The sequence below is a fragment of the Sarcophilus harrisii genome, chromosome 3 (genome assembly GCF_902635505.1).
Source record: "Sarcophilus harrisii chromosome 3, mSarHar1.11, whole genome shotgun sequence".
NCBI classification, from domain to species: Eukaryota; Metazoa; Chordata; class Mammalia; order Dasyuromorphia; family Dasyuridae; genus Sarcophilus; species Sarcophilus harrisii.
In genome coordinates, this window is record NC_045428.1 from 32,822,184 (window position 1) to 32,843,272 (window position 21,089).

The following is a 21,089-nucleotide window of genomic DNA, read 5'->3' on the forward strand; positions in this document are numbered from 1 at the left end:
CTTAGCTTCGATTCTTCACTGATGGTTGGAGGGGATGATAAAACTTCCTGTGGGGGATAGAAATAGAGTCAGGCTCACTGGAGTGGAGTTTTGGAAAAGGCTTTTTGGAGGAAGTCGGGGCAGGCGGTTTAGGGGGAAATGAGCACGTTGTTCACCCAGCCTGGCTATTGGAGGAATGAGAATTCCCAGTCCTTCCTGCCTTCTTCTTCTCTCCCGCCTCTTACCCCCCCCCCTTTTTTTGGTATTATTGATACAGCTGCAGACCATTTGAGCACTTCTAACCTTGCATTGTCTTGTTCAAATTCTGTCTGGGTGTTGATTCTATTCTTTGTGAAGGCATCAGGAGAGTCAGAGAACCCGTCTAGCTTGTGTGTGTGTGTGTGTGTGTGTGTAAAGCATTTTTGAGAATTCCTATTTTAACATTTCAATCCTTTGCTTGCACAATAGAGACCCCACAAAACACATTTGGGCTGTTTTTTCTGGTGTTATTTTTGATATGTTGTTAATGTAGCATTCGTTCAAAGAGTTTTTACTGAGGAAATTATAAAGGAGCATACAAATGACTTTAGAGTCACTTTTCTGAAAAGAAGGGCCACATGGAAAATGCAAAGATCTGTGTTTGCAAGATCTTTTGGTTTGCACCTAGACTTATCTTCCCTCCTTTAGCCTCTACCCTGAGATAAAAGGGATGTATCTGACTATGAAAAACTCTTGCCCGTATTTATTTGCAATACAATTGAAAGGACCCAGCCTGGGAATTTGAAGATCTGGGATCCAGTTTCACCACTGACACTATGCATGTGACTAGTCACTTACAAGCCCCGGCTTCAGTTTTCTTTTCTGTAATGTAAGAGGGTTGAACTAGGTGTGGGCTAGATTTCTCCCACTTCTCACTACTTGGTGCTATGGGTCAATGCACACAGAGGCAGAAGAGGGAACTGGGAAGGAAAAGCACCTACTATGTTTCAGGCACTGTGCAGTGGCCCTGAATAAAAAAGCCAGAGTTGAGTGTGTGTGTGTGTGTGTGTGTGTGTGTGTGTATGAGAGACAGAGACAGACATAGACTGAGAGAGACAGAGTCTGACAGAAACAGAAGGACAGGATGGGGTGGGGGAAGGGAGACAGGGACAAACAGGAAGAGAGACATAGAGACAGGCAAACAGAAAGTGGGAGACAGACCGAGAGAGACAAATAAAAGAAGGGGGGAGGGAGACACAGACCTACATAGGCAAACACATGGGCACATTCGTACACACACAGAAAAACAGACACACACACAGTTTATAGTCTATTTTAAGTATCTCCATTTGGTGAAAAATCATAGTAAGCTCAAGAATGACCCTCACCACCAACTCTCAGAAGCTTGTCTTTATTAGTTTTGGGAGAGATTTTAGAATCTCAAGAACATGTGAACTTTCTTCTGGGAGTTCATCTCTGTGCCATGTTCAAGGTTATGGTTGGGGAACTCTGTGTTGATCGGAGCTAGATTTCTGATGCTATCCCCATCCTGTTTTGTTTGTTCTCAGTCACTATTAGCTTCCCAAAAACCAGGGTCAACATTTCCAGCAAATATGCCTAAAGAAAGCCACAAAGCCAAAGATAAATTCAAGAGAAAAAAAGGCTGCCTTCTCTGGCCTAATGAACAGCCATCATTTTGAAAGAGCCTCTGCCGGACTTCATAAATCTTTTCCCAGCAATCAGAGGAAGCTGGGATGAGATCAGTGCCTGCATTTGGGTTTGCACCCTTACTTTAAGCGAGAAAAAGCTCATTTAATTTTCCACGTGGAATGCATTGTGTGCTGTTCTATTGCTGATTTTATCTAAGTTGAAAAGCATTCGGAAAGTAGTTCCAAACCATCATCTAAGCTGAAGTATATAGAAACTCTGGTGTTCTCTGCTCTAACAGTGAGATTATTGGGTGAGGGTTGTTAAACAGGTAAAAACCACAACCAACCTCCAGACTGTTGGTTTCAAAGAGACTTTCAGTCATATGAAAAGAACCTTTTAGGAACTGATCCTTCAAGGAGCAATTAGCATTTATTAAAGTACCTATTATGTTCTCAGTGCATATATATGAATGTCAGAGAACTGGACTGTCAGCCTCCTTGTGCAGTTCCATGCTTGTTGAATGAACATATTCATTTATTCAGGGTTAGGCACTAAGCTTGATATTTAGAAGAGAAAGCTGAGAATAGACCCTGCCCTCTAGGGTTTGACCTTTTATTAGAGGCCTGAGGAAAAGATAACCAGTTGGTATTTCAAGCTCTAGAGATATTTGTTACCTTTCTCCCCAAACTCTTTCTAATTTCCTTGTTTCTATTGATGGTACTATTATCCTTTTATTCATACAGGATAAATATTTGGGGGTCACTCTTGATTCTTCCCTCTCCCTCATCCCTCACATCCAGTTAATGGCCAAGTCTTGTCAATGCTAATCCACTGAATTCTGTTCATCCAAACTCTATCTTGGTTTAACACCCCACTCATATCCAATTCATGTGCAGATCAAGACATCACCTTCATGTCTTTGGTTCTCTTTAAGACTGAAAGACAAATGAGAAAAACAACTATTTCTACTTCTATTGCTGCAATTACTGCTGTTACTACTGTTACTGCTGCTGCTACTGTTACTTGTTACTTCTCCTATTTCTTTTCCTCTTCTTTCTCCTCCCCTTCCTGCTGTAACTACTGCTACTATTACTATTGCTGTTGCTGTCACTGTGACTACTACTATTACTGATGAATTCTTCTGTCACTAGGGGGAAAATTGATTGAGAAAAGCCTGAAGTATTGATAAATTATTCCCCAAGGGAAGCAAGGAAGGACATTGAGATCGTGGATAACACCACCTTACTGTATCTAATCAGAAAGCCAATTTAGGTCAAATCCCCAAAGTTCAATTTCCCCTATAAATCTGTCCATGACCCATGCCATCTTTGCTGAATCCTTTTTGGGTTAGCCTGCTGCAACCTTCTGCCCCATGGTTATCTTTCACCTTCTAATTCTTTTATTTTGTTTTTATTTAACCTTTTTTTTTATTTTTAAAAATATATGCATGGGTAATTTTCAACATTCACCCTTGTAAAACCTTGTCTTCCACATTTTTTCACTTCCTTCCCCTCACTCCCCCAAATGGCAAATAATTCAATATATGTTAATCATGCGTAATTCTGCTAAACATATTTCCACAATGATTATGCTGCACAAGAAATATCAGCTCAAAAAGACAAAAATGAGAAAGTAAACAAAAAGCAAGCAAATAACGACAAAAATGTGAAAATACTATGTTGTGATTCATGCTCAGTTCCCACAGCCCGCTCTCTGGGTGCTGATAGCTTTCTCCATCACAAGACCTTTGGAACTGGCCTGAATCATCTCATTGTTGAGTAGAGCCATGTCCATCAGAATTGATCATTTTATAATCTTGCTGTTTGTCTTCTGGTTATACCCACTTCACTTAGCATCAGTTCATGCAAGCCTCTCCAGGTTTCTCTGAAATTATCCTGCTGATCATTTCTTATAGAACAATAATATTCCATAATATTTATGTCATAACTTATTCAGCCACTCTCCAATTGATGGGCATCCCTCAATTTCCAGCTCCTTGTCACTACAAAATGTTTGCTGCTACAAACAGTTTTGCACATGTGAGTCCTTTTCCCCTTTTTTATTATCACTTTGGCATACACTCAGTAGAGACACTGTTGGAGCAAAGGTTTGATAGCCCTTTGGGCAGAGATCCAAATTGCTCTATGGTTATATGTTTAAATCTAACTCTTTTAGGGTCCTAAATTGTTCTATGGATTTACCCTGCTAGTCAATGATATACTCACACTCCATGGCTTATTCCTTTAATGGATTCATGCAAATTCTATTGCTCTCTCAAATCTATTTCATATTTGCCACTCCTGGTGCCTATTTTACCTCTTCATTTTGTCTGTAACCTTTTCTCCTAAATAAACCTACCTTTTGCCAGAGAAAGTCCATGGTGAATTCTTCACATGAATGAACCCCAACATCCGAGGCCAATTGCTCACTTAATCTCTTCATTTGGTGCTTCCATCAATTTCATCATTGGATGTGTTGAACTTCAAACATATCACTACCACTTTATTATTGCTATATTTATTGCTGCTGCTGCTGCTACTACCTACTACACAGTCTCTTGCTTCCATTACTGTCATAATATTTTGAATGTTCTTCCTGTTTCCATTCTCTCTGCTTCCCACTCCATCCTCCACCCAAACTGATTTTCCTAAATCAAAGATCTTACCATGTCATTCCTTTGTCCAAGAAGTTTTATTGTCAGACTCACTAATATTCCCTCCATTGCCTTTAGGATAAAATAGAAATTCCTCCATCTGAAATTTTTAAAATAATCCTTTACAACCTGGCTCCTGTCTACTTTCTCAGGCTTACTAAACATTACTCTCTTTCATACACCAAATCCCAACTAATTCGCCTAATTACAGTTGCCTGTACATTCTGTCTTCCATCTTGTGCCTTTGCATAGGTTGGCCCTCTTACTGGAATATGTCCCTTCTTCATCTCAGTACGCCTTTCTTCCTTCAAGCTCAGTACAAGTAGCATCTGCTGCAAAAAGCCTATCTTGATTCCCTCTTTCCCCAAAAAATTGCTTTGTGTGTGTGTTTGTGTATACATATACATACATAAAAACAAATGTATTATGTATGTGTGTGTATATATAATGTAGGCATTTATCCACTTGTCTGTGAAGGAAATCCTGTACTAAGATAGATGGATTGGTAACTGCTCTGCAACTAATAATCTTAGTCATTTGCCTATAAGTAAGTAGTTAAGTGAGGAGCACATGGTCTCATAATTAGCATGCATCAGAAGTGAGTCTCGGTGATTCTTAATGCTGATTCTGTATCCACTCCACCATAGCTGCTTTTTACTTGACATATAGATGATAAAGAATAGACGTTTGGCAAATGAATGGGAAACAAGACACATTCAGATAAGGCAATGAAATAGAAAATAATTTTGGCAAATAGAAGTAAGACAATTGTCAACGATTGCTTGGCAAATAATACCCTTAGCTCATCATTTAAGACGAGGTCGTGGCCAAAAATACTAAAATTACTCATGAGAGTACATTGCTAGCTGGATAGGTCATAGAAATGATCAAGACAACCAAAAAAGGAAGTGAGATATGGTTTGGGGAGGGTTTTTTTTTTTTTTTTTTTTGATAAATAGCTTAATAGAAGTTATTAAAAGACTTTGCACTTTCTAATTATGCTAATTAAGAGCGACCATACTTCCTGCTAGTTGTTCTTTCTAATAGATTGCTACATCTCTGAGAAAGACTGAGTGGGGCACAGACAATGCATCAAATCATGGCCATCTTAGAGCATGTTGTGCCTAAGTGGGCATATTCACAGACTATCACTGGCACCCCATCGCGTGCTTTGAATGATAATAGAGAGGACCCTCTACAGCCACATGTCTGGCAGATTGCCTCCATTCACCAATTGGACCCCTGACAATAGAGGATTGAAAAGAACATTCATTGCATTTCTCTTCCCTGTAGATTTCAGCCTATCTCTTACACCTGGGGAGCTGATCAAGTGTGCTCTGATCACAGGTCTCCATATGCTCTTGCCAGTTGAGATTTCAGATAGTATCTTGAATCCAGATGAGGATGAAGGACTTACAAGGTTGTCCCGAGGCTAAATGAGCACAGACTTTAATTATCTTTGCAGATGTGCAAACTCTTTATTGATTTTAAATTACATTCCTTTAATGGATGGTGAAAAGTTAACAGGAACATTTTTAGCTTTGGTAGGGGTATAGAACTTGTCTGTTTGAGTCTAGAAAGATAAATAAAAAGGAATTTCCAAGAAAAATAAAACAAAATACTACATTTAGGTCAAAGGTAATTTCCTAGAATGTTTGTAATTTATGCAAACTGGGGTATTAAAAATTGTTATCAAAATATGATACTTATTCTGTGAAAAGTTTATTTAGGGGTAGTTAGTTAGTATAGCAGATAGAGCACTAGCCCTGAAGTCAAGAGACCTGAGTTCAAATCTAGCCTCATATACCTTACACTTCTTGGCTATGTGAGCCTGGGCAAGTTACTTAACCTCAATTGTCTCAGCAAAAGAAAAAAAAAATTTAATTCATACAGATTGCAGATATATCCATAGACAGATAGATTGCTAGATGCTTTCTTACATATATGATTTCACCAATGTGAATAGTTCCTCCAGTGATATAGATTGTAATCCATTGCAATCTTTCTTGATTTGTACAACTCTGCCTAGTGCTCTGAGTAGTTAAATGGCTTGCCCAGACTTTCATAATTAGCATGTATCAGAAGCAGGCTTTGAATTCAGGTTTTGCTAACTCTTTTTTTTTTAATTGAAGCTTTTTATTTTCAAAAAATATGCAAGGATAATTTTTCAACTTTGACCCTTAGGAGCTTGCTAACTCTGAACACTGATTCTCTATCTACTATTCATAACTGTTTTTTACCTGAAATATATGTGGTACTTAATTAATGATGATTAATGAAGAGTAAATGGCCCAAACATTCTGAAGGAATTCCTCTAGATTTCTCAATATTGCATAAGTACTGTGGACTATCTCTCAAAGTAGCTAAAAAGTTATAGAATATTGAACTCAGGTCTGGTCTTTTGATGCAGTCCTGTAAATCTAGGTTTTTCCATAGTCCTGGACCATATGTTTCCCAGTGCTGACCAAGATCTATTAGATTTTTGGGTTGTAATATTGTCCCCTGGACTGATATTGAACTTGAGTTCATTAAAACACCTAATGTGTTTTAATGAAAAAAAAGCAGGTATTTTAAGAATACCTGCTTAGCCATGCTTTTTCCTCTTATTGTACTTTGAAGTCCTTTGAAAAGCATAAATAAAAACAATTTATTTTATACCTAAGGAATCATTTGCATAATATAATATATAGATATTTTATGTTTATAATTACTGCTACTAATAATTCACATTTATGTAAGACTGTAAGGTTCACAAAGTGCCATCTCATTTCATTTCCCGGTTGTCTTCCTCCCCCAAGCTCCAGGAGAAGACTTCTTTCATATTTGTTGTCCTTCTGTGATCTTAAGTATTTAACAACTGGCACAAAGTAGGTGCTCCGCCAAAGATTTGTTGAATAGAATAATTCATAAAGTACTTTAACACAAGCACTTTGCAAGATGCTTCTCATTCAGAATCACATCTGATCCTTGTAACCACCCTAGGAATGAGGAATTATTAGTATCTCTAATCTACAGATGAGGAAGTGGAGGCTGAGAGGGTTTGGATCACTTGAAGAGAGAAACATGAATAGTAAATTTCAAAGGCAGCCTTTGAACTCAGGTCTTCCTGAGACACTGAAGAAAGAGATCATAGCCCCATACTATGGAATGCCAAAGCTACATAAGACCCTAGGAATTACATTTCTCTTTTTTCTGTCATAGACCCTTTCAGCAGTCTGGTGAAATTTCTCAGAATAATGCTTGTTGCCTCCATTCACACTTAAAAAATATGCTAAATTTCAGTTGGAGTTTAGTGACAATAAAGATTTATTTATTTTTCCCATCCAATTTCACAAACTCTCTGAAATCTATCAGTGGATCCCCAAAACTTGCGACCTCGCTAAACTTGACTCCTTTAATCAATGAAGCGGCTAATGTCTAGACGGGTTCAAGAACTTGCTCATAGTCCCACAATTCCTCACATCCAGAGCCAGATTAAGAAGTCACTCCTCCGTATTCCAGTCCAGAACTTTTCCCACTAGGTTCATTTTTAGAGAAATGTAGCATTTTAAATTTAGAAAGATTTGCTTTTCCCCTACTTGAATGCAAAGTAATGCCTCATAAAGACCTCCATGTTTGAAATTTTTCTTTGCTCTATTCCTGGAGGCAGGCAGGCAGTCACCTGACCTCCACTCCCCAGCCTGATGGCTTTGGGACATGGACCTTTCCCCACCCAGCCTTGGCATCTTTCCCACCCCCAGTAAAATCAGCAGGTCTCTTAAGCTGCACTTCTATGTTTCATTCCAATCTCTTGACATCTCCTGGAAGGACCAGGGGCCCTTGCCCTGTGGATGTTTCTCAGTATAGAGCTGTCAGTGTTAAATTATACTTGTTCCATTTGGCTAGTAAAAGATGGGGGGAGTTGGGGGGGGGAATGAAAACAGGAAGGTGCCTAAGTGTCTGTTTCTAAGACACAGCCTTAGGGTAGCAGTACTGTAGACAGCAAGGTGTCAGACCGGTTCTTCACGTCCACCATCCCTCTCTGTGGTGGGAAAGGTATCTGGGTATTCATCATCATAAAGCATGCCTCTGAGTGCTTTGAAATCATTTTAAGATTTCTAAGAGGAGGAACCAGTTTCTTATCCCTCCTCCTTTCCATCTCACGGTAACACCTGGGAACTTTTACAAGCCCTTTAAGTGAGAGGACAGCCAAAGGGCTCTTATTGAAACTGTCAGTGTCTAAATTAGGGGAAGCATATACACTTGTACTTGGCTATAGGTTAAGGAAGCCAAGGTCCTGGGCTGAGTGATTATTGAGGCTGCAGGATGGCGACATGGAGCCACTAAATACTGGTTAAGGGATATCCCAGAGAATTAAGGTTCCAAGGACTCCTGGACTGAGAATGGATAAGAAGAAACAGCTTTCCACAATACCCTATTCTGAAGGTCTAGACAAGGACTTGAGTAATCCAGGAATTTCCTCCAGGTAAATTGAGGAGGTATATTTTATTTATCTATTTATTTATTTGCTGAGGCAATTGGGGTCACACAGCTAGGAAGTGTTAGGTGTCTGAAGTCACATTTGAGCTCAGGTCCTCCTGACTTCAGGGTTGTTGCTCTATCCACTGCACCACTTAGCTCCCCTAGAAGCTATACTTTTAAGTAGAATGTAAACTCTGTGAGGGCAAGAGCTGTTCGATTTTATCTTTTCCTAGTGACTAGCAAACAACATGGCCGAGTCTTAGTAAATGTTTGTTGAAATGAATCTAAATAAATCCAATCCTGGCGCAGTGGAAAGGGTCTTAGATTTGAAGGACTGAACCAAGAATCTGTTTCCTCATCCCCAAAATTAGAGTATTTGTTTATGTTTTCTCCATAGATCAAATACAAGGACATCCCTTTTCAACCTTATTTAATTAATTAAAATGGAAGCTTCTTAATAGATTATGGCTGTAGTATCTCCACTGTTCTAGTGCCTGGCATCTAGTGGGGTCTTTAATAAATGCTTGTTGCCTTCCTGACTGCGGAAACTGAACATCGCCCCCAATAGAAAGTTAGTGGCTCCCTCTCTGATGTTAATGTCTTTTTGCTTAGAACATAAGTTCCTTCAGATGAAGGCCTGTTTCATTTTTGTCTTTGTATTTCCAGAGCCTGGCATAGTTCCTGGTCCCTAGGAGGAGTTTAATAATGTGTGTTGATTGATTGATGATCCTATGAATGCTAGAGTCCAGTGGGCAAAGGAGAGAATGATAGAACACTCGTGAAGAATATCAGAGTAACTTAGCTGTAGAGACCCCTATACACACGCAACAAGAAATCAAACAGAATCCTAGTCTTTAAAAGAAATTTTACCCCATATCTACCCCTTTAAAAAAAAATCCAATGCTTGAACAGAACAGAAGAAAGAGATGATTCAAGTGTGGGGGAAGGGGACAGAACAATCTAATATTTTGACATGTCAATTCCCAAGCTTGTTTCTGTACCCTTAAAAATGGTTAGTGTCTGACTACTTTGGGCTGAATCATATTTCTTAGGTAGAAATACTGTTGTTTTAGAGGGAAAGTTTTAAAACTTTAATTAAGGTAGTCATAAAACTTTTCCACAGAAAAGGTGTTGCATAACTCCAAGGTGACATAATTATTAAAAGGCTATTATTAATTTTCCATTATGAATTTTTTCAGGCACAGAGGAAAAATGTATCCATCATTGAATCAGCACCTTATGCCTTCTTAGAGGCATGAGACATAGGTGTAGTGATAATATTAGGATTATGTGTGTGTAATGACTCTATAATTATTACATGGTATGATTTTTTTCTTCTTTGGGTTCTGGAAATAGTTTAAACAAATTTAGATAATAAAGTGAGCTAGTACTATGTCAATTGCTTCCCCCCTACTCCACCCCCCCTTATCTCTGTCTTTGAGGGCTCTTCACTAGACATGTCCTCGACTCCTCATCTGAACATCTTATACTTCATCTTAGATGAAGAGAAATCAGTCTCCTTGACACAATTGAGCAGAAGCTCTGACGAGGGTGAAAAATACATAAAAGGACATTGAGCTGCTTTTTATCCCTTGAGCTCCTAATCTCTCTCCAAGAAAAGTATGTGTAAATAGTTTGCCTTGACAATCCCTACCTTGTTGCCAGAGATAGATTTATTTAACCGTCTTCCACAGTTGAACACTTTTGAGGAGGGATTCATAAATGGCCTAGGTTCATTTGGATTTAAAATCCATCCACCTGTCTTTCTTAAACCCCAGATCAGGGGAACACGGGTCGTTCAGTGTGAGCTAAAAAATAAAATGTGGTATTACTTAGAGGATAAGGCATAAGAGCCCATATAAAAGAGACTTGGGTCTGGAGAAAAGCAAACTGACTTTAAAGATAGTTGAATCAATGACATTTGTGGGATCAGGAGAGCCAAAAAGTATGCAAGTACCAGATCTTTTCTCTATTCACACCCTGACAAGGAATCTCCTGCCATCTTTGGAGATCTCTTCCTGCCCTGTGCTTCAAACATAATTTCTTCAGTTCTCTTCTAATTTTGCAAGAGGTTCTTTTTAAACTAAATGGAAGAAAGCCAAAAGAAAGTGTTTTGGTGGTAAGTTTTGAGATTTCTTTCATTATCAGTCCTTTCAGTTCCTTTAATTCTGAAGTTGGTGACTTCCTCCTTCTTAAAGATAATTGATGAAAAGCTTGTTGGTAAGAGTAATCAATTAAGTCTGTGAAGTCTATGAAGAATAGGGACTGGATTTGTGATTTTACTGGTGTAGAGGACTCTCAGATGAGGAAACTCTTTTTACCAATGAAGGTTAGCATTTTTAATGTAATTTATTTATCTTAGAGTTGCCCTGGGCCATGGATGGGTTAAGTGAGTCACCAAGAGTCACAAGGCTGTCATGAGGCAGGAGCCTGGTTTGAACTCATGACTTTCTTTCTGGATTCAAGCTTGGCTCCCTAGATACCATACTTCAGTGCCTCCTGTACTTTTCAGGCTTTAATGTATTAAATATATATGTGTGTGATTGTTACTATTGCTGTTATTGCTGTTATGTCATTAATATTATTGAATAGCAAGTGTTTGTTCACTTTGTGCTGTTTGCAAGACATGATGCCAGATTCTAGGGTTTACAAAGGCAAAACTTAAAGAGTCCCTGCCCTCAAGTGGCTTATTGTCAACTGAGGAAATGCACTATATACACCAAAAAACATTGTAGAGTGCATTGGGGAAGAAGAGAGTGCTAAATACTCTGAGAATGAGGAAAGATTTCACAGATGAAGGACAGCCAGCGTTTAGCCTCAAAAACAGAAAGAATTCTAAGAGGTGGATGATGGCTCATTCTGGGGAATGGCTACCAAAAATGAAAAAAAGAAAAGTGGAAGATGGAGTACTTTCTTATTTAGTGGAATGGTTACAATTCCCTAAACCTAACTCTAACCTGATTCCCAACTGTAATCCTAACCCTAGCACGGGGATCATTTTACAGAATGATAGGAAATATAAAAAAATTGAGAGGATCTTTTTTAGTTTTTTAACAATGAGAGTTTTCATATCAGGAATTGCCTATAAAGATAAGATGGCAGATCTGGACCACGCATACATGTTACTATACGAAACACTAAGTATAAAAAGACAACTTGTATTTCTTTGATCACATTAATTTTCTTTTTCTTCTGTCCTACCTTCATGCTACTGATTTTTTTAACATGACATTTTTTTTTTATTATTTTCATTTTGCTTTCTTTTCTCTGAATTTCTTTCTTTGTCATTTCTGTACTTGTGATTTCTGTGTTGATGCACTGTGCTTTTTTTTTTCCAGTTCTTTTCCACTTTTTTTTTGACTTGAGTTACTTCCATTATTGTGGTTTTGTGTGTGTGTGTGTGTGTGTGAGAGAGAGAGAGAGAGAGAGAGAGAGAGAGAGATAGAGAGAGAGAGAGAGAGAAAGAGAGAGTGAGTGCGTGTGTGTGTGTGTGTTGTATCTAGAAGAGATAAATGTGCTGTGGGTATTTTTCTACAGATAATTTTTCTTCCCTTTAATAGCATCCTTGGGGAATAATGCTACTAGTGAGATGACTGAGTCAAAGGCTTTGGATAGTTCTGTAGTTCTTAATGTATATTTTCATAATGCCTTTCAAGAAGAATGCACCAATTAGTTGGATAGCTATACAGGGAAAACCACTTCTTCTGCATTATAAATGAATCATGTTTCACAACAGAAGCCTAGAAATAGCGTCTTTATTTTTGAACTCGGTATTGATTCTCATCAGTCTTTCAGTTGCCAAATTTTATAGTTTCTATAGTTTCCATCCACCCTGCCTAGATGCATGTGCTCTCTCCTTATGTCTACCTCACAGATCCTTAGTTTTCTTCAAGACTCAGTAGTTCAAATCCTTTTTTTCTGTGAGTACCCTTTCTCAGCCCTCCAGCTGTTATAACTTTCTGCTCTAGGGTCACCTTTCATTTCATCTTATTATTTTCTATGTATATTTATGCACATGTTGTCTCCTATATTAGAATGGATGTTCTCTGATATATTCCTAATGCTTAGTATAGTTCCTACCACATGGTAAGTACTTGATATAGACTTGTTGATTAATTGTCATTTGGCAGCTTTATTTCTCACTCTTCCCCTGCAAATTATTCTCTCTTCTTGCTGTTCCCCAAATTTGGCCTTCTATCACCTGCCTCTGTGACTGTGTAGCAGACTGCTATTCCCCATGTCAGGAATAAAATCTCTTCTGAGCTTTACCTCTTAGAATTCCCAGCTTTCTCCAAAACTGAGCTCAAGTAGTAACTCCTTGAAAAAGTGTTTTCTGATGTCGAATTGAAAGCTTACATTTTACCTTTCCCTCTACTTATTATATCCATACCTATTAAAGGACCCACCTCATGTTGCCTACTTAATATATGCTTGTTGATTGATTAATGAATATTTAGACATTGTATTCTGAACCCACCTCCATCCCCAACAGGGGAAAGTCAAGTCACAGAAGACTCTTGTCATTAATCTTAATATCCCCAATACTTAGCACAGTTCCTGGTATCTAGTCAACACATAACAAATATTTTGGATTGGACTAGTTTGGATTGATAGATTTTATATTGAGAAAACCATAAAATCTGAGCAATTCAAAAGAAAAAAAAAAAGAAACTGCTTAATCAGGAAAATAAAAATACATTCTTTCCATCTCATGATTCCTAGTATCTGAAATATGAGCATTGAGTTATGGGTGGCTGACAAGTTTTAATGTACATAATATAACTAAATATGTTTCTCTATTGATTCCTATCAAAGTTTGAAAGGATGGCTTAGATTTACTCTGAGTAAGAGAGAAATTGATTGGGTCCCCTTTGGTCATTTTTGAGGGTCAGCTATAATTACGAGGGTAGAAAAAGTGCATATCATGGTGTTAGTAATATTTATTCAACATTATGCATCTCCTACTGAATCCTCTGAGATCAGTAAAAATGATTCTGCCTTCTCAGCTTTTTTTTTCTGCTTCTTAGTTGAGCAGGAATTTAAAAACAAAACTGCAGATCTAATAGCTGGAACATGTAGTCACTGGAGAGACTGATTTTTCGTTCAATTTTTATTTACAAGTTGACTCATTTTGACATAATCTTACTCTCCAAGCTGTGAAATTCAAAAGGTCACTTTTTTATATTCTTGCCTGTAACCTTCTCCCCCATTTGGATGTATTATTTTTCTTTCTATATTCTAGATTTCTTTTAGGATTTTTCTTTTCTTTCTTACACATTAGAAAGCTGGTTGATGGTTGTGCTGAAAGTCAGTGAGATGGGTTATTAAATTACCATAATATATTTATAAAAATGTCCAGGTAATATGTGAATTATTAATCTTCCCTATGCTGATGGTGATAGATTCGTTAAAAGGTTTACAAAAAGTCACCTCATACAATGAGTTGGGAGTAATTGCCTGACTTCATGAGGTTTTCCTTTACAATTCTTTGCTGGTCATTTGCTAGTTTCTTCTCATCAACCAAGTTTCCGTCAGCCTTTCATTCATTTGCAACCAAACCTCTTCTTAAATTGTGATTTTCTATGCCTTGCAGTCATGGACAGATGACAGAAAAAAGGGAAGGAAGTGAGGCAAGAAAGAAGGAAGGGAAGAAAGGAGGGAAGGAAGAAGGAAGAAAAGGAGAAAAAATGAACAGGAAAAGGAAATAAGGAAAGAAGAAAAGAAAAAAGAAGGAAGAAAGGAATGAAAAAAGGAAGGAAGGGACAGAGGAAGGAAAGAAGAAAGAAAGTAAAGAGGGAAGAAGGAAAGATGGAAGGAAGAACATAAGAAAACAACTCTTAAGGGCTTCCTCAGGCATTAAGATAAGCACTGTACAAATAGTAGCTCCTTTCATCCTCATAATTACCTTGAGAGACAGGTAGTATTATTAGTCATTTTTAACAGTTGAAGAAACTAAGACAGACAGATATTAAGCTACCTGTCTAGAGTCACATAGTCATAAAGTATCTGAGGCTCTATTTGAACTCAGGTGTTCCCACTTCCTGTTCCAGCATGCTCTATGCATTGTTCTCTCAGCTGCCTAAGTAGAGCATCATTAGAAGAAATGTAAATGAACAATATAATGGTAAGATGATAGAGTCCAAGATCTGTGAAGTATTAGAGGTAAATGTGTGCCTTGTTGAGCAGGGATAAGTGATCTGGGTGATCTGCTTTGGGGAGGATGGATGGTCGTTTGCCAAAAAGATTAGGGAGATCATGCTAAGTAGCTTCTACCAATGTACTGATCTCAAAGGGCCCTTTTTCAGGCTAGTGAGTGTGCTGACTGGGAACCAAACTAAGATGTAAAGGAGATATGATCAAGGCAACAAAAGCCTTCCTACCAATCTTGGGAAAATTCTGACTACTCTTCTGCTTTGGAACAGACTCTTCAGAAAGCTATTCCTGCATCAGGAAGTATTTCCTTGTCTTGTCTCATCAGAAACATAATGGGTCCACTGTTCCCGTGCTTGCTGTTGGAAACAGATCAGTTCTCAGACTGACCTGGGAGATAGATAAATAGATAACTAGATAATAAATAGATTAAAAATTATTAAGTAGTTACTATATTCCAGACTCTGTGACAACTGCTGATGATAGAGATAATAAAGCAAAATAGTACCTTCCCTCAATGACATGTTCTAATGGAGAGGCAAGATAAGACATAAAGGGGTGAGGTAATTAAGAGGTGGAGAGGTTGAGTGAGCAGAAGCCTGGAGAGTTAGGTCAGGAGTGGAATGAGTATGACTGGGGCAGTAACAGTCTGGGTGAACGGAGTCACCATTTAGCCCCAGGGTGGAGCCAGACCTCAGGGTGGAGGGTTTTCCAAGCTTACATGGTAACTGGCCAAGAGGTAAAGTCTGCAGAGTTTAGTCATAGGTAAAGCTTGCAAACAATTTCTTGTTCCCCATCTGGCTTTCACTTTATGAAACTATACTTTCATCAAGCTGGAAGAAGTCCAGGTGAGTGTCATTAGAATGGTGAAAAGACTGGAGAGTAGGTCTTAGGAGAATTGGTAGAAAGATCTGGAAATGTTTAGCTTAAAGAAGAGAGAACATGAATTTGTTATCTGTCCATAAATCTCTTTGATAGTTTTTATACCACTGGTAATTTGTTGCAACCTACTTACCATCCATACACCTTTCCATTGCTCATAAAATAGCCTAGAAATTTCATTTTTCAGAAACAGTTATATGGTATCAGTGGAAAGAATAGTATTTAAAGTATGAGACTTAGAGGAGTGATTGAATGACCACAAACTACTCTTTGAAATGATTTCCCCAGAGCAATGAGGTCCATTATCCTTCTCCGCTATTATTCCTTATTGCCCCTCACTGCTCTATGTCCAAGAGATATGTGCCAAAGATGCAGTTTGATGAAGTCTAGCCCATTGAATATCTTAGTCTGGGTATCTACATTCTTAATCCATTTGCTTTTTTTCCATGTTGTTCCGAGAGTTCTGTGAACTCTTGTGGATAATTATGGGTCTCTTATAAGAGACTCTGAAATTTTGGGGCATTAAGATAATGAAAACAGTATCATTAAAAGTCACAAGAAACTGAAAGATCTCATCATCCATAGAGAATCCCTCTTCAAATTGGACTCAAGGCTGGATGATTTCCTCTTCAGCAACAAATCCTTTTGACTAGTTTAATCCAATAATCCAAACTATCAACTCAGCATTATCTCTACTGTTTTGCCTTTTGAGCAATCTTGTGTGATTTCTAATATATTAGTGGAAGATCTCTAATTTTCTAGAAAATCTTTAGGATGGTATTTTACATTACTGAATCAAATGCTTAAAAAAAATCGTCAATACTTTACCAACCTATTATATTCTCTGTACTTTCAGACAATTTCAAGATTGTCATAAGGATATGGTTTACCAAAAAATATTCTTCATGAAAAACTACCATTGTTCTTCTCAATATGCCAATATGTGTAGATTATTTTCATAAATATGTGTGTATTTGTTCATTAATCTGTCAACTAGCCATCAGTTTAACTAATCATCGATCATCAGTCCTATGTTTGTGTGTTTTGTTTCAGAACTGTGATTTCATAACTAGGAAATTTCCTGTGAAAAAGACCTCTCGATTTATCTGAGCAATTTGTCTATAATCTCATAATATTACTGAATTGCCTATGGCATGGAGAGCTTGTGACATATGATTTCCATACTTTATATAGGTCAAAGACAGAACTTGAACACAGACATTGTTGCCTCCAAGATCTGCCTTCTATTTCCTATAGTCTGGTGCATTGAAGAACTTTAGAGATAAGGAAAGTAGCTTATAGAGGATTTAAAATCATGAGTAAGGCTGAGGGAAGGTATGTATTTTTCCAGGTCCAATATTTGGGATGGATCACCCTTTCTTCCCTCAAAACTGAAGCTAGAAGCTAGAATTACTCCTAAATCCCTATTCTCTTCTCTTTTGCACTCCTTTTTCCCAATCGCATTTTCATCTCCATTCTCCTCCTGTCTAGCTTTCCCCAGTATTTTTTTTTTTTTATTCCTCTGTCCTCTATTGTTAATTCCCCTTCATTTTGGATTTCTTTCTCTCACGTTTCTTTGATCTTTTAATGGTCATTGGAACCTAGGTTTCTCCTGAAGACATTGCATCTCTTGTCACCTTTTCTCAGGCAACCTGTCTTCCTCATATTTTCTTGCCAAAAAGGAGTTAGGATTTTCCTAACTCTTAGCATTCCTAATGTTATTTTTAGACCCTATCTTCCATTGGCAAATCAGAAACCATCTTGTCTTTAAGACTCACTCCATCCAGCCCAGATTCTTCTTGTTGTCATCAACTATTGACCTCCAATTTTTCATTCCTTTTAAGTAATTTTTTTTTAGGAGTAAAGTTATTTAGGAGTAAAAACAAGATAAATTTTGTATCAGAGTCAAATTTTTCTTTATCACCCCTGCCTAATTCAACCATTCGGGTTTCCAATTTTCACAATTTCTTCAATTCACAAGACTACTTCCTTCTTCACTATCTCCTCAACTTTTAGGTTCAATCATTCCTTAAAAAATTTCTTGCTCTAGGTGACCAAATTCCTAGATATGACTCCGGAATAGTTGTTGTTTCCTTGGTTTTCTTTTATCAGTGGTAACATTGCTCACTATTTTTTCCAAGAATTGGTATCTTCCCCCTTTTGGATATCACTGAGCATTCAGTGCCTTCAAACTTGTGCTGCCTCCGGCATGGACTTTCTCTCTCCATTCTTTTTTTTTTTTTTTTGGGCTGAGGCAGTTGGGGTTAAGTGACTTGCCCAAGGTCACACAGCTAGGAAGTGTTAAGTGTCTGAGGCAGGATTTGAACTCAGATCCCTCCTGACTTCAGGGCTGGTACTTCTCTCTCCATTCTTGATCTAGTCTAGCTTTCCTTAAAGTCGTTGTTATTTTTAATGTGATTTCTAATTCATTACTTAACACATTGGAAATTGTAATTTTTAGATTATAGAGAATATTTTAGTATGGTAATTTTGACAAATTGTTTTCATTTTCAGCCTGTTTTGTGTCTCTTTGGTGCTATTTTCTAGGTCCATAATATTTTTCCAAAAGTTTAAAGGCTAGAGGATCAATTTCTTTTGTGTATGTATATATACACACACATATATGTATATATTATTTCTTTTACTTAGCAACAAATGACTTTCAGAGCCAGCAATTTGGTGGTAAATTAATATCTACTCTAGAAAAGGAAATGAGATCTTATGCACAAACATATATATGCAAATGATATTTATTAAGGATATTATTTACAGCTGACTAATCTTAGGAAATCTGGAGCAATGAGCCACCACAAGTTTGGGTCTCAGTGAGGCTCTAATAAGAGTTTGGCACACTGGGGTTCAGATTAGTTTGCAGAGGATAGGAATAATAACCAGGTATGTGGGTAATAACCCAAGACAGCTTTCCAACTTCTCCCCTTTTTACAGAAAGTTCAAATATATGCCACATTTTAATCAATATTCGTACTTCCCAGGGATTATAGAGCAGTGATTGGTGGGGAAGTAAGGCATTAGATGTTACTTCTGTTCCCAGATTTTTGCTTTGGGATCTTTAAGTACTTTAAATGGTTGAAGGCATTAAGGAGGAAGAAAAGGAAACCTAAATTTGGTCATGATATGAATTTCTATTTAACTGTTCATTTCCTTGAGTCATTTTGAAGATTATAGAGTGTGTGTGCGTGTGTGTGTGTAGTAATTCACTAATATTTACTTATTACTTTAGGCTAATATTTCATATATTAGGATGCAGTAACTTGCTGGTAAATATTTAACAATCAGCCCCCCCCTCCCAAAAAAATCGTCCCATGACATACCTTTCAGTTTAATCTTCATTAACATCTTTTCATTCACTTTCTTAAATCTAGACAGCCAATCTGATTTTTAGCATTTGACATTTTCTCAGAACAAAAATTTAACAATTGGCTCTTGAGAAATGTTTAAAGTTGGCTCCAGCCTTCTCTTAGAACTGCCACTATGAGATGAACCAGCAGGCAGTTACAAATGGATGTGTCTATATGCATTTTCTAGCAAGTGATGTCAATTCATTGAAATTCACAAAAGAATGATCTCTCTTTGAGTTATAAAACTACTGAATAGCCACCATATGTGTGTAGACTTTATGGAAGAATTATAGTAATCACAAACCAGACTATGGAATGAATTCTGACAGATAAGGTTTAACTGGTCTTGCTGTTCGGATCCACTTCCAGCTTTCATCCTTTAAATGTTCTTAAGATAATCTAGCTGAATTTGGTCTCTTACCAAGCATTTTGTAAATTGTTTTTTTTCCCCCTACTACCTATTCTGAGTTTTATGAGACAATACTCTTCATAATCTTCCATTTTCTTCCTCTGTAGGCTTATATAAAATATTTTATATTTCTAAAATGGTAAGAAGATGCTGGCTGAGATGTGATTTATGCTCTCGATCACTGTATTTTGTATCTCCTTTATGTAAGTTTAGCTGGCTTAGGAAATGGTGACTGCCTGGGTCAGTGTCTATTCCTTTATCTAATTTTTGAATGTCAACAGTTTCTTTAAATTTTTGAGGTTGGAAATGTTTTAATTCTACAGCGTATTTTCTTTCCATTTTTTATTCTTCTAATCTGCAATTAATTATGATGTTTGTTCTGACAAATAGGATTTGGGAAGAATAATTTTATCATAGACTGCACTTTCCCCTAACCTGATGTTTTTAAATATGAGTGTAACCTATAATCATACTTATGGACCACAATTTTTTCAGGTGGAAGCAACCTCACAGAGGGTAACCAGGTTGCCCAGTGGATAGAGCACCTGGCCTGGAGTCAAGAAGACTCATCTTCCCGAGTTCAAATCTAACCTCAAACACTTAATGCTTGTGTAACTCTGGTCAAGTCATTTAACCCTATTTGCCTCAATTTCCTGACCAGGAAAAAAAGGTGGAAAAGGAAATGGCAAACCACTAAATTATCTTCACCAAGAAGACCCTAAATAGGGTCACGTGGAGTTAGATATTACTGAAAAAAATAAATGATAACAAAACTTCACTGATCACCTAATACAATCTTTTCATTTTATAAATGAGGAAACTGAAAACCATTGAGGAAAAGGATAAAAGCAACAAGGATTAGGGGCTCCTCATCTTATAGATAAAGAAACAAAGCCTGAACCTTCCTCAACATCAGTTTCTCTGTCTGTAAAATAGGAACAAATGACACTGTCTTAGCGTAAAAGACCACATGAGATGATTACTTATAAAGTGCTTTACAAGCCTCAAAGTATTATATAAATATTAGAAATTAGAAAACATGAAAACCGTATATACCATGACCTTTCTCAGCATCGGTTTCTCTGTCTGTAAAATGGGAATAAATGACACTGTCTCAGCGTAAAAGACCACATGAGATGATTAGTTATAAAGTGCTTTACAAACCTCAAAGTATTATATAAATATTAGTAATTAAGAACCAGAAAAACCATATATACAATGACTACTATAATTGGAAATATCTACAATAGAGTAGTCTGAAATAAATGGTGCAAAATTACAAAGAACAAGCATGGCCCCAAATAAGAGATATAAAAAGATATTCCTCCTCATTCGTCTGAATAGGCAAAGGACAGTCCATTGGTGTGAAACATTGCACTTCTTGTCTTGTCAGATTCTGTTTTCTTTTCTTTAGTTTTTATTTTTCTCTGATTGAATTAAAAAAAATATTTTTCTAAGGGATGGGAAGGTAATAAGCACATATGCTTATTACCTTCCCATCCGTTAGGGGAAAAAAAAAAAAAAAATATATATATATATATATATATATATATTTCTATATATATAT

At 37.2% G+C, this 21,089-nt stretch overlaps 1 protein-coding gene across 4 annotated transcripts in view; it reads left to right on the plus strand.

Annotated features, from left to right (window-relative positions):
- The window catches only part of NAALADL2 (N-acetylated alpha-linked acidic dipeptidase like 2), a 1,183,950-nt gene that overhangs the window by 247,898 nt on the left and 914,963 nt on the right, over nt 1–21,089 (plus strand). The gene's annotated exons all lie outside the window — the stretch shown is intronic.